The sequence below is a fragment of the Stenella coeruleoalba genome, assembly GCF_951394435.1.
Source record: "Stenella coeruleoalba genome assembly, chromosome: 2".
NCBI lineage: Eukaryota > Metazoa > Chordata > Mammalia > Artiodactyla > Delphinidae > Stenella > Stenella coeruleoalba.
Genome location: NC_137147.1, coordinates 132,110,930 through 132,125,278, shown reverse-complemented (window position 1 = coordinate 132,125,278; position 14,349 = coordinate 132,110,930). Strand labels below are relative to the sequence as shown.

The following is a 14,349-nucleotide window of genomic DNA, read 5'->3' as shown; positions in this document are numbered from 1 at the left end:
TTATCTCTAATGTACTTATTAATGCAAAGATTATTCAATTTTGAAATCATCTTCACTCTTCTTCCTTGACTGCCCAGTGACTTCTGATCTGTCTCTCCCTTGAGGGTCACTGAGTTTCCTTCTGAAAAGCAAAGCTTGGGGCTGGACAAGGATTTCTTAGTGCTCTTCTCCCATGAAGTCAAGAGAGAGATGAGTAGCATGAGCTGCACTGCCACATGCGTAGTCCTAGTAAGATTCTTATGGACCACTGACCAATTCTCACATCTGTCTGGAAACCAGTGGCATATAATATCAAAGCGTTCTTCTACCTAGTGTCTCACCTCCTTTTTTTGTCTTTTTCCTCTGTCAGGTTATTGTAAGGCTAAATCATTCTATGATCAGCTAGTGTACTTGGAAATAAGGGCATCCTTAAGAGGACCAAAAGGTTAGGTAAAACTATTGGAGAAATGCTCTACTATGTCCTTTTTTTTTTTTTTTTGCGGTACGCGGGCCCCTCACCACTGCGCCACGGAGCGCAGGCTCAGCGGCCACGGCTCACGGGCCCAGCTGCTCCGCGGCACGCGGGATCCTCCCGGACCGGGGCATGAACCCGCGTCCCCTGCATCGGCAGGCGGACCCCCAACCACTGCGCCACCAGGGAAGCCCTCTACTATGTCCTTTTGGGAAAGTCAATCATAACAACCCACATGCAGTTGAAAATACATTCCATAAGGAGAAGACTTCCATTCTAAGTTCCTGAAGCCTTCTGTGATTTGTGGGTAGGGGAGAGTAAACCCTTGCAGTTTACCCAAGCAACCATCTTGGATACCATTTTCCAGTTGGAATAGATTTTATAGTCAAGTGGTTTATTGAACTTTTTCCATTCTTTTACATTTTATGAGACATATTATGAGATGAAAATTTTATTTTTTTTTTATTTAGTATATGTCCCCAGATAGCATATATATCAGGAATTATATTTCAGACATTCTTACTGCACTGAAATTTCTTTCATGACATCCTCAGTAAAATATATACAAGTTTTTACTGATTGTATGTTATCTTATGGCATCTTTTCTTTAAAAATATCCATTTGCCCACATCAGTTAAAGTTAACTGTTTTATCTTATTATCGTCCCAGTTATGTAGATTGTTAGAAAAAATAGAGCATTGCTTTCAAGAATACGCTAAGTGCCTTACATATTAACTCATTTAATCCTCACAACAACCTTAGGAATTATTATCCCCATTTTTCAGATGAGGAAAGTACATCAGAGTGCCGTGCCCAGAGTCACAGAACCTGTAAGAACTGAACCAAGATTGGAACCCAGTTGGTCTATATTACTAGACTATAATGATTGCAACCACTAAATTCTTAGAAGATACTGAAGGGCTGCAGCTGTCTCCCCCTTTTTTTTTAAGTCATCTACTTTGAGACACAAAATTTAAGACTTTTTTTTAAAAAGATTATGATAGAGTACAAAAATACCAAGTTACAATGCCCCATCAGAAAAATAGCTTTCTTTCTACCTGTTGCTTTACTTTTAAAAGTATGTGATACTCATAAAATGTTGCCTAACTTTCCTTAAGTGCTTAAGTGGTGATAACTTGACTCCATAGGATATGATACATGGTTAGTTGCTTCTTTGGAAAGGTTTTACTATGTGAGTAAAATAATAACTGAATAATAGATAGGATTGGCTCCATCAGTTCTACAAACTGATAGGTGTTATTTTTTGTTTTGTTGTTGTTATTTTTCCTAATGGAACAAGTATTTCAGGTGGCATTTGGAACTTACCTTTTTTAATATTTTCAATAAATCATTTGCATGAAGTTTTAAACTATCCCTTGGAGTAATTTCTTATAATTTAATGACCTGGTAGCTTTAAAAAAAAAAAATGTGTTTTAAGACCAAAAGGAAACAAAACCTAATATAATAGCTTCAGATCCTTTTAAATATTCTAGAACCATTCCACAAACACATGTTACATATTTCTTTTTCATTTTCTTTCCTAATTTCTTCTTTTTTTATTTTTTTTATTATTTTTTATTTTATTTTTTTTTGTGTGTGTGTGTATAGTCCTCTATCTCTAGAAGTATACTCTTCTATCTCTACGTGTAAAATCTTCTATGTCTAGGAGTATACAGTTCTATCTTTAGATGTAAAGTCTTCTATGTCTAGGAGTATACTTTTCTATTTCTAGGTGTAAATTCTTCTATGTCTACGAGTATACTCTTCTATCTTGGTGTATAGTCTTCTATCTCTAGAAGTATAATCTTCTATCTCTATGTATAATGTCTTCTGTCTCTAGAAGTATAATCTTCTATCTCTAGGTATAATGTCTTCTATCTCTAGGAGTACACTCTTTTGTCTCTAGCTGTATAGTGTTCTATCTCTAGAAGTATAATTTTCTATCTGTAGGTGTAAAGTCTTCTATGTCTAGGAGTATACTGCTCTATCTATAGGTGTAAAGTCTTCTATCTCTAACAGTATACTTTTCTATTTTTAGTTGTAAAGTCTTCTATCTCTAGGATATACTCATTTATGTCTAGGTGTATAGTTACATATTTCTTTTTCATTTTCTTTCCTAATTTCTTCTTCTTTTTTTAAAAAAATGAGTCAGAGGGCGGATGGACTGATAGAAGAAACTGAAGGAGGGAAGTTAAGGGTTACCATAATTTTTGCTGTGGAATTTATTTCTGAAAATTGCATTGTGAAGTGGGCTTAGGAAGCAGTGTTATATAGTAGGAAAAAAACGTAGGTTTGGGGGATCAGACAAGTTTAGGTTTATACGACAGCTGTATCACTGCCCACCTACATGATTGTGGGTCAGTTATTTACCATCTCTGAGCTTCAGTTTCCTCATCTGACAGGAGGGAATAGTAGCATCTGCTTTGTAGGGCTGATGGCAAAGGAAGTACTTGATACATAGAAGTGCTTAATAATTGTGAAGTTCCTTTATTTCTACACCAAAATATACTGTTGCTTTCTTTTTTCAATATGTTTGATGTGCTAGCCAGAAAATGTAGCATAAAGCAGAAATAATTTTGAATGTTTATTAGAAATGTTGAATAAGCAGAGCAACAAAATCCAAGTCCAAAAAGTTGTGGACTGCCTATACAACTGATGACTGAGAGAGTGAAACATGATAGAGGAGACAGGACACCAAGGTGGCCAACAGGGACCAGAGGAGACATAACAAATAACAGCGAAGTACTGCGACAGACCCAGTCCCCCAAGGTCTGCTAGTTATAGCGAAACAAAGGGACATGGTTTGCATTTGTTTTGTAGTTCCCACATTTCTTAGATAGTTCTGAAAACTAATAAGTCAAAAAAAAAAAAAAAACTGGATTGGAATAGGCCTTGATTACCGTATGTCAGAATCTCCCGTTAGACCTCTACCTTTGAGACAGCTTCCTTTCTCTGCTATGGTATAACAAGAGCTGTTGTGATTCAGCCATTCCCACGAAAAGCTACCGACTTATGCGAACCATCCGTTTGTTTTTCACCTTAGAGATCCCTCTCCAGGGTTAATTCAGCTGCCTTTTTTCTTGTCCTTAACATAAGTAAAGCAAACTTTATTTTGTTTATAACAGAATTAATTATAGATTTTAGAGCTACAGTATACAGTATGGTAGCCACTAGCCACATCTGGCTATTTAAATTTAAATTCATTGAAATGTAAATAAAAATTCAGTTCTTCAGTCTGACTAGCAACATTTCAAGCGCTCAGTAGCCACATGTGGCTAATAGCTACTGTATTCAACATGCAGAGATACAGAACATTTCTGTCATCACAGAAAGTTCTGTTGGACAGCACTGCTTTAAAGACTTGCTTATTTGGGGGATTTGTATTGTCTTCTGTGGGCACAAAAATCATTATTGGTTTTTATGCACTTGACAACTGCTTAGGAAGGTTGCCCCTTATAGAGTGATGGTTTTCCTCTGGGTGATGGTGATATGTGATGATCACTGAACAAACTCTGATCTATAGCACTTTAATACACCTGAAACTGAATTTAGCAGGGTATCTGCCACCAAAATGATTTCCTAAAGAAGTGATAGAAAGTTTTTTTAATCAGACCTTCAACATTTCCCCACGTTTCTTATGTCTGTCTCAAAATGTCTAGAATATCGCTAGATTTTTATGTGGCACACCTGACCACTTTATCAGCCTGCTGAAATCAGGATCTTGTAATGACTTCTACTCTGTTGGAAATTGGTTGGTGACTTTAGCTCTCCTTCACTCACTTTTTAACCGAGTACTCTAGACGTTACTTTTTAGAAAGATCTATCTAGTCTCCCTTTACTGGACAGAATTTTGGCTTGTTCCTCTTTCTTTGTGCCTACAACCTAGCACGTTATCTAAAACACACAGAAGGTGCTGAGAACATGTTTGGATGAATGTGCCAAAAATGACTTAGCATTTGACTATGTAAGTTTCCGGTTAGGGAAACTGAGCTCTCCTGAGGAAAGTTCGTACAGGAAAATTTCAAGTCCTAGTTTGTGTGTTCCGTTTATCAACTGGCTTTTTTTTCTAAAATGAGACTTAATCAGGGGTTTCCTAATTAAGGAATTATGTAAGCCATACCTCAGTTTCCTTTCCACGTGAAACTGTCCACATTTCTCATCTTACTTACCTAGAGCATCTCCTCAAGGCTGCACTGTTCCAACACTGAAAGAAAACACCTGAAAGTCTTCTATCTCCAGAACTTCCTTTGGCAATGTATTGACCATCGGTGTTAAATTTTAAAGAATAGATAAACTTAAAGGAAGTCATTACATTGCCAGCCTTGATGGTTGTAATTATGGAGCAATGTCATCATAAATGGCAGCTTTAAAAAAAATCATTCTGAAAAGTATATCATTCATTCATTTACTCAACAAATAATTATTGAGGAATAACAATTCTGTGCCACACAATGCAAAGTTAACTATTTGAACCAAAGATGAAAGAATTGCACATTTTTAGATTATCTGGATGTTTTTTAAAAAAGTGAGAGTGACAGCTCTGAACATTTGTTTGTGCATTTGTTGTACTTCCTAAAAATGTAATTATCTCTATTTAAAAAGAAACTATAGACTGTGTTCCTATCTTTTAAGTTAGCTTCATTCACATTTAAAAATAGTTTCCCATGTACTGGAATTTGTTGGCAGAGTGCAATATTCAAATTACATAGATAACTTACCCCCAAATAAATAATCTCTGTTCTTGGAGAGGTTCTCATTAATGAGATCTTTAAAAATTGAGTCTGTCAGCTGCTACACCACTGACATTCTTTAAATTGGTCCATGTATCTCTTTATTTGAGGCTAAGCCTGAGCCTGAAGTGGTCTTAAAGCTTTGTTTTATCATTTGGCATGAAGTTGATGTCCCCTGTGGTTTGCCAGCTGGTGCTTACATTTAACTGTGGTGGGACCTAGCACAGTAATAATGCCCAGATAGATTAAGACCCTTCCTCCTAAGTTGCTGATGCCCACTGCCAGGGGGTGATACAGTGAGTGCTGGGGGCAGCCAAGGAGAGGCCTACTTATTTGACAAGGCTGGTGCACAGTGTGCTATGTGGCATCTATATTTATAAACTCCAGTGCATCTTTCCCAGTTTGGTGATGATCATCTCTTCTGTTGTCCTCTCCCTTCCCGTTCTCATCTGTGTTACTTGTCATGAGCCCTGGGAAAAGATTAAGGGTGAATATTGAAATTACAATTTAAATAGAAAAATATATTCCATTTATTTTGGCTTTAACACTTTCGTTTGCTGAGTGCCAGCTATCTCCTGGGAACCAGGCTAGGCACTGGGAATACTAGTGCTATCTTCAAGGACTTCTGCTCTTTGGGAAAGACAGGCATGGGGGCTGGCCTCTTAGGAGCTCATGTGATAGTTGCTGTGATGCAGGTATTTAAAGGTTCAATAAAAGCCCCTGCCTTGAGGAGTCTAGGAGAGGGTCACTAAGTTTTCAAGCTTGAAAGAGGAGTAGTTGTTTGCCAGATTGACAAGCAAGGGAGAACATTCCAGGTAGAGGGAAGAGTATGTACAAAGGCCTAAAGCTTGATAGAAAAATGAATGTTCAGTTAACTACCAGTAATTAATTAAAGGTAGCTTAAGTGCAGAGTGAAAGAGGCAGAGTTGGCAAAATGGGGCAGAGTGGGAAAGCAAGGCCAGATCATAAATGGTATGTATGTATCACAATGAGTGTATCTTTTACCTATAGGAAATGGAGAGCCACTGAAGAATTTTGGATAGAGGGACATGATCGGGATTTTTTAAAGATCATTCTGGAAGCTACCTGCAGAATGACTGGAGGCAGGGAGACTGACCAGGAGACCATGACATTCCTGTCTTACTGGAATAAAGAGCTAATTGTACTCATTAACATACTGTTCCTGTCTAAATGGGTTATCCTTAAGTGCCTTTAATCCCTAGCACCCTAAGATTGTAGTGATTGTCAGGTCTTAAGTAAACATTTGCTGTGATTTGTCCTGAGTGTGTCTTCAAATGATAGTGCCTTCCAGTAGATGTCTATAGTGATGTAATTATTATTTTGAGTTTTTTACTGTATAATCATCTTTAAAATGTTGATCTTTAGAGATAATATTTTTCTTATTTCCTTTCTATTTATTATACCAATTGTGTAAGTTTTTAGAGCCTATATCAATAATCTTCCTTCCTGAGGAGTTTTAAACACCTTTTTGCTTCTTTGAAGTAGTGTCATTAAATTATTCCCTTTTAATCCATCTTTCATCATTTGCTTTTCAGAATGTGATATAAGGCCTTATTTGTCAGTCTGAAGACATTTTTAAGTGAAGAGAAAGTATAAAGATAGAGTTTAGAAACTCAAAAAGAAAGGAAAGGAAAGATTGAGTGTGGTTTAGTCAAATATATTTGTCCAAAAGAACTTTTTAGTCTATAAGGCAAGGTTTAGAACACAATCTATTTTTCTTTCTGTTTAGAGAGCTGGCATGCCACAAAAATGTAGGGTATGTGATGTTATATCAGGCCTGCTGAAAGCTGAGCTTAGCGTCTGGTCCCGGAGGCTTGAGAAGAATGTACAGGATTAAAAGTTTAAAATAAAAACAACTAAGATACCAAGCTTTTAAAACATTGACCCAGATGATTGGAATTCAGTTAGGAGAACTTGTCCTTCTCAGAAGAAAAAAATTAAAAAACACAGGACGCTTTTAGACTTGGGCGAATGGCTTGACCTACTTGCATGGGCTGTAGAATGTTCATGGTTTCATTTGGAACGCAAACATTTCTTATTCCCATGTGGAAATCTTAGCTCTCAGGAGACCATATCCCACTGTTTAGGGAGAGAAACCACTATTAATTATCTTTACCTTCTTGCTGCCTTGGCTGTCCATTTTCATTTCGGAATGATGACCAACTCTGCTGACACTCTGTCCTTCAGTCTGGCAGCTGTTTCCTGCACACTTGCTGCATGTCTCACACCATGCCCAAAGTTCTGAGGAAATGTAAAAAAAATTTAAAAATACATACACATTATAAAAGGCTAAAAATGCTATCATAGAGTGAAAAGTGGTAAGAGAACACAGAGGAAGAAGGGATGGCTCCCAGTTTGGAGGTGGGGATTAGAGAGGAGGGAGGGTTTCAGTAGAGAAAGGGTTATTTGAGCTGGGCTTAGGACAGAACACATTTACTAAGGCAGAGATGTAAGAATAAAAACATGGTGCATATCAAAAGAACAGGAATTGAGTGATTCTTGTGGGAGGGTTGATGAGAAATAGTGGTAGATAAGGCTGACAGCCTTGACCAATTTCCTGAGGAGTTTGGACTTTATTCTGAAGGTGGTGGAAAATGGCATGATCAGCCCTCTTCTACCTCCTCTGATAAACACTAAAGAGCTGCTGATGACGATAGACCTTGTCTCACCTGTCAGTTCTGAGGTCATTTAAAAGAAAAGAAAAGCACTTTTGGAATCCTCCATTCCTTCTGTGTCCATGATTGTTTTCGTTTGTTCTGATTTAGAAAAATGGAAAGAAAATGACCATCCCATAAAGATTCTCCTAAGGTCCACATTGGAAGGAGTGAGAATAGGTTCATGTTTCTAGTTTTTCTATTAATTCCTTTCTTCCTTCCATTTCCCCCTGAGCCAGACTCTTTGCTTTGTCCTGGGTGTACAAATGAGGCAGGTCTCTGTCCTCAATGAACAAACCCATGGGGAATTCAGACAGGGACACAAGTCAAGTATTCTAAGTGCTTAGAGAGAAATGTTCACAGAATGTATCTGTGGTCCCAAGGAAGGAGAGGTCAGTTTTGCGAAGTGGAGTAAGAAACATTCCTCAGAGGCAGAATGTTTAAAGATGAGAGGAGAGGGAAATCATTCCTGGAAGAGGGTCAACATGAACACAGACACAACATGAAGTAGCCAAGAGTGCTGGAGAAACCACAAGCAGTTTGGTAGCCCCAACTTATGACACAGGGGAAATGCTATGAGAGGAACAGAACAACCAGGGCAAGGTCATAAAAGCCTTGCTTTCTGTGCTGAAGCAAAGAAAACTCCACCCTCAGGATCAAGTCCAAATTCTCAAGGACGGAATTTTTGAAGTAGAGGAGTGCCATGATCAGCTTTGGTGTTTGAATAAAGTCTCTAATGGCTAGTGTGGTGAGGAAGGCAAAACTGGAGACAGTGGTAACAGGACACTGCCACAGTAGTCAGGACAGGAAGATAAGGTGCTGGTGCAGTTCACTACTTCTAACCTTTTCCACTGTCTGGGTCAGCAAATGGAAAATGAAAATTTGTTACAAAGCATATTTCTGTCATCTTGTAAATAAACTGTGCTTCTGACTTCTCACATTAGCTGAGGCAAAGTAGGGCTGACCTACTTTGCTGACCACTGGGAGGGAGGCCTCACCATCACAGGAAGAGTTCAGTAAATGCCAAGCCCCTACATCCTTCATATTGTTAAGAGCACAGAAAAATGGGAAGATATGACTGAAAACTGAATTTATGGTGGTTTCTAAAAATAGATTGTTGATTTGCTTTATTTAGATATAATTTACATACCATAAAATTCACCCTTTTTGAGTGTGCAATTCAGTGAGTTTTAGTATGTTAACAGAATTTTACAGCCACTACCAGTATCTAATTCCAGAACATTTTCATCACCCCAAACAGAAACCCATTAACAATCACTGTCTGTTTCCATTCTCCCTTCCCCCGAGCCATGGCAACCACTAATCTACTGTCTGTCTCTATGAATTTGTGTATTTCTAGACATTTCATATAAGTGGAATCATATGATATGTGGTTTTTTATTACTGGCTTCTCTCACTTAGCATAATGTTTCCAAGGTTCATACAGGTTGTAGCACATATCAGTACTTCATTTCTTTTTATGGATGAATAATATTCCTTTGTGTGGCTATGCTACGTTTTGTTTATCCATTCATCATCAGTTGATGGACGTTTGAGTTGTTTCCACTTTTGGGCTCTTATCTTGTACTTCGACTCAAGTGTTGCTGTGAACATTTGAGTACAAGTTTTTGTGTGAACATGTGTTTTCATTTCTCTCAGATATATCCCTAGGATTAGAAATTCTGGGTCATGTGGTAACTCTGTGTTTTATTTTTTGAGTAACTACCAAACTGTTTTCCAAGGTGGTGGCACCGTTTTAGATTCCCACTAGCAATGTATGAGGGTTTGAATTTCTCCATATCTTTACTAATACTTGCTCATCTATTTAATTGAAGCCAGCTTTGTGGATGTGAAGTGATGTCTCGTGGTTTTAGTTTGCATTTACCTAGTGAGAAATGCTGAGCACCTTTACATGTGCTTATTGGCCATTTGTATATCTTCTTTGGAGAAATGTCTATGCAAATCCTTTACCCACTTTTAATGGGTTATTTATATTTTCATTCTAAGAGTTATTTATAAATTCTAGATACAAGTCTCTTATCAGATATATAATTTACACATATTCTCTCCCATTCTAAGGGCCGTCTTTTCACTTTCTTGAAGTTAACCTTTGAAGCACGAAAGTTTTTCATTTTTATGAATTCCAATTTATTTATTTTTTTCTCTTGTTGCTTTTGTTGCTTTAGGTGTTATATTTAAGTAATCATTGACTGACCCAAGGTCGAAAAAATTTATGCCTATGTTTTCTTCCAGGAGTTTTATAGATTTAGCTCTTAACATTTAGATCTTTCATACATTTTGAGCTAATTTTTGTGTATACTATGACACAGGGGTTCAACTTCATTCTTTTGCATGTGGATACCAAGTTGTCCCAGCACCATCTGTTGAAATGACTTCTCTTTCTCCATTGAATTGTCTTGGCATCCTTGTTGAAAATCAGTTGACCATAAATATGAGCTTATTTCTGGACTCTCAATTCTATTCCATTCATCTGTATTTCTATTCTTATGCCAGTACCCCACAGTCTTGATTACCGTAGTTGTGAAGTAAGTTTTGAAGTCGGGAAATGTGGGTTCTTCGACTGTTCTCTTTTTCAAGATTTGGGCAGGGAGGCCTACTCTTGATCCTTTGTGTTTCCATATAAATTTTAGGATCATCCTGTCAATTTCTGCAAGAAGGCCAGCTGGGATTTTGATGGGGATTACATTAAATTTTTAGATCAATTTGAGGAATATTTCCATCTGAATATATTAAGTCTAATCCATGAACATAAGATGTCTTTTCATTTATTTAGATCTTTAATGTCCTTCATCAGTGTTTGGTAGTTTTCCATGTACAAGTCTTACACTTAATTTCCTAATTTTTTTCCTAAATACTTTATTCTTTTTGATGATATTGTAAATGGAATTGTTTTCTTAATTTAACTTTTGGATTATTCATTGCCAGTGTGTAGAAATACAATTGATTTTTTTCACATCTTTATTGGAGTATAATTGCTTTACAATGTTGTGTTAGTTTCCACTGTACAACAAAGTGAATCCGCTATATGTATACATATCTCCCTATATCCCCTCCCTCTTGAGCCTCCCTCCCACCGTCCCTATCCCACCCCTCTAGGTCATCACAAAGCATTGAGTTGATCTCGCTGTGCTATGCAGAAGCTTCCCACTAGACATCCATTTTACATTTGGTAGTGTATATATGTCAGTGTTACTGTCTCACTTTGTCCCAGCTTCCCCTTCCCCACCTGTGTCCTCAAGTCCATTCTCTATGTCTCTGTCTTTATTATTGCCCTGCCACTAGGTTCATCAGTAGGGTTTTTTTGTATTCCATACATATGCGTTAGCATACGGTATTTGTTTTTCTCTTTCTGACTTACTTCACTCTGTATGATAGACTCTAGGTCCATCCACCTCACTACAAATAACTCAGTTTCACTCCTTTTTATGGCTGAGTAATACTCCATTGTATATATGTACCACATCATCTTTATCCATTCATCTGTCGATGGACATTTAGGTTGCTTCTATGTCCTGGCTATTGTAAATAGTGCTGCAATGAACATTGTGGTACATGTCTCTTTTTGAATTATGGTTTTCTCAGGGTAGATGCCCAGTAGTGGGATTGCTGGGTCATATGGTAATTCTGTTTTTAGTTTTTTAAGGAATCTCCATAGTAGCTGTATCAATTTACATTCCCACCAACAGTTCAGGAGGGTTCCCTTTTCTCTACACCCTCTCCATTTATTGTTTCTAGATTTTTTGATGATGGCCATTCTGACCGGCATGAGGTGATACCTCATCGTGGTTTTGATTTGCTTTTCTCTAATGGTTAGTGATATTGAGCATCTTTTCATGTGTTTGCTGGCCATCTGTACATCTTCTTTGGAGAAATGTCTGTTTAGGTTACAGTTGATTTTTTATATTGATCTTATATCCTGCAATCTTGCTGAACTGGTATATTAGTTCTAATAGTTTTTTTGTGTATTCCTTAGCCTTTCCTATATACAAGATTATGTCACCTGTGAATAGAGATAATTTTACCTCTTTTCCAATCTGCATGTTCTTATTTCTTTTCCTTTCATGATTTCCCTGGCTAGGTCCTCCAGTACAATGTAGACTAGAAGTGACAAGAATGGAAATCATTGTCTTGTTCCTGATCTTTGTGGGGAAAAATCGAGTCTTTTGCCATTAAGTATAATTTAGCTCTTGGTTTTTCATAGGTGACCTTTATCAGGATGAGGATGATCCCTTCTTTTCCCAGTTTGTTCGGTGTTTTCATTATGAAAAGTATTGGATTTGCTGAAATGCTTTTTCCGCATCTGTTGAGCTGACCATGTGAGGTTTTTTCACTCTTTATTTTGTTTACATGGTGTATTACATTGATTGATTTTCAGATGTTAAACCAACCTTGCATTCCTGGGATAAATCCAAATTTGTTGTGATGTATAATCCTTTTCATATGTTGCTGGATTCAGTTTGCTAGTATTTTGTGAGGATTTTTGTGTCTAGTAATAAGGGATATTAGTCTATAGTTTTCTTGTAATGTCTTTCTCTTGTTTTGATATATAGGTAATATTGGCCTTTCATAGGTTTCAAGTTGGTAAGTGTTCCCTCCCTTTATATTTTTTGGAAGAGTTGGTGAATGATTGGTTTTAATACTTCTTTAAGTGTTTGGTAGAATTCATCAATGAAGCCATATGGTCCTGGACTTTTCTTTGTGGGGATTTTGTAAATTATTAATTCAGTATCTTTACTTGTTACAGGTATCTATACAGTTTTGCCTCTTTTAGCCCTAAATATTTATTCCTTTAGTCATTCAAGAAATATTTATTGAGGATCAATTAAATACAGGCCCTGATTTTTGACATAGAGGGTACAGCAATTAGTAAAACAAAAGTCCTGGCCCTCTTAGAGTTTAGCATTCTCATACTCTTTCTCTGTCTCATTCTCATGCTGTCTATATATTCATATTTCTTATTTATATGTAATGTAGCTCTGTTCCTTGTAAAAGAATATTGCTGGGCTTCCCTGGTGGCGCAGTGGTTGAGAGTCTGCCTGCTGATGCAGGGGACACGGGTTTGTGCCCCGGTCCGGGAAGATCCCACATGCCGCGGAGTGGCTGGGCCTGTGAGCCATGGCCGCTGAGCCTGCGCGTCCGGAGCCTGTGCTCTGCAACGGGAGAGGCCACAACAGTGAGAGGCCCGCGTACTGCCAAAAAAAAAAAAGAATATTGCTACATGCCATTGATGGAGAAAGGGCATCCTTAGGTTTGCTTATATATTGTCATAGTTTGTGTAAACTCTTGGGTGTTCTTGAAGAGAGTTGCATATGTGGGAAATGGAGTATACTGTTGTTACAATCACAGTTTGTATGGTGCTTCCCCTTGGCATTGCTACAAGGACATGATTTTTAATAAAACAAGCCACGATCTTTATTCATTATCATCCTCAAGACCATCTGATGCCTTCTGTTCTGTCTAATCATCAGTAGTAGCATAGTTGCCTACGGCTTCTATAACAAAGTACCACAAAGTGGGTGGCTTAAAACAAGAGAAATTTATTGTCCTGTAGTTCTGGCAGCTTGGAGGCGAATTAAGGTGTTAGCAAGGTCACGTTCCCTCTGAGATTCTAGGTAGAATCCTTCCTTATTTCTTCCTAGCATCTGGTGGTGGCCATCAATCCTTAGCATCCCTGGCTTGCAACTGCATTACTCCAGTCTCTGCCTCTGTCATCACATGGTGTTCTCCCTGTGTGTCTGTGTTTATATCACATTTTCCCCTTCTTATAAGGACACCAGCCATATTGGATTGAGGCCCACCCTAATGACCTTATCTTAACTTGATTACCTCTACAAAGATTCTATTTCCGAATAAGATCACATTCACAGGTACCAGAGGTTAGGACTTCAGTATATTTTGGGAGAGAGCACATAATTCCACCCATAACAGAGCATTATGCTCTAACTCTGAAATATTGAGTGGAGATTTCATTTTAGTAACATTACTGATTTTAATAGCTTTTATTAAACTTTCATGGTATATTTCTCTCTTTAAAAAAATAATGCTCCTTCCCATTATACAATAAGTCCTGAAGGTGTCATTGATCACATACTTATGCGTTTTATCTTCTTCTAAGCATAAATTCTAGAAAGGAAACAAAGATGACTGGTCCTGTAACTAGGGCTTGTTGTAAGAGAATTTCAAAAGTAGCATCCCTCAAATCACAGTTTATATGTCCCCCAAAATAAAACAGAATCATGTAAGGGTTTGTGAAAGATGTTTGAAACAGCAGTTGACTGCTCATATACATGGTTCCCCTTACCACAATCTCAGGGATCTTATACATAGACCAGTTTAAGTGGTGCTGGAATCCATCTCTGTAGTGAAGTGAAATAATATGGTTTATGAAATTGTATTCATATGTATTGGATGGAGAATGACAAGTGCTCTATACAATACAGTGTAACTTTGGAACAAAGTTAAAAGAATAGAA

The 14,349-nt window shown here is 37.5% G+C and overlaps 1 protein-coding gene across 4 annotated transcripts in view; it reads left to right on the top strand.

Annotated features, from left to right (window-relative positions):
* PEAK1 (pseudopodium enriched atypical kinase 1) overlaps window positions 1–14,349 on the top strand; it is a 299,273-nt gene that overhangs the window by 260,435 nt on the left and 24,489 nt on the right. The gene's annotated exons all lie outside the window — the stretch shown is intronic.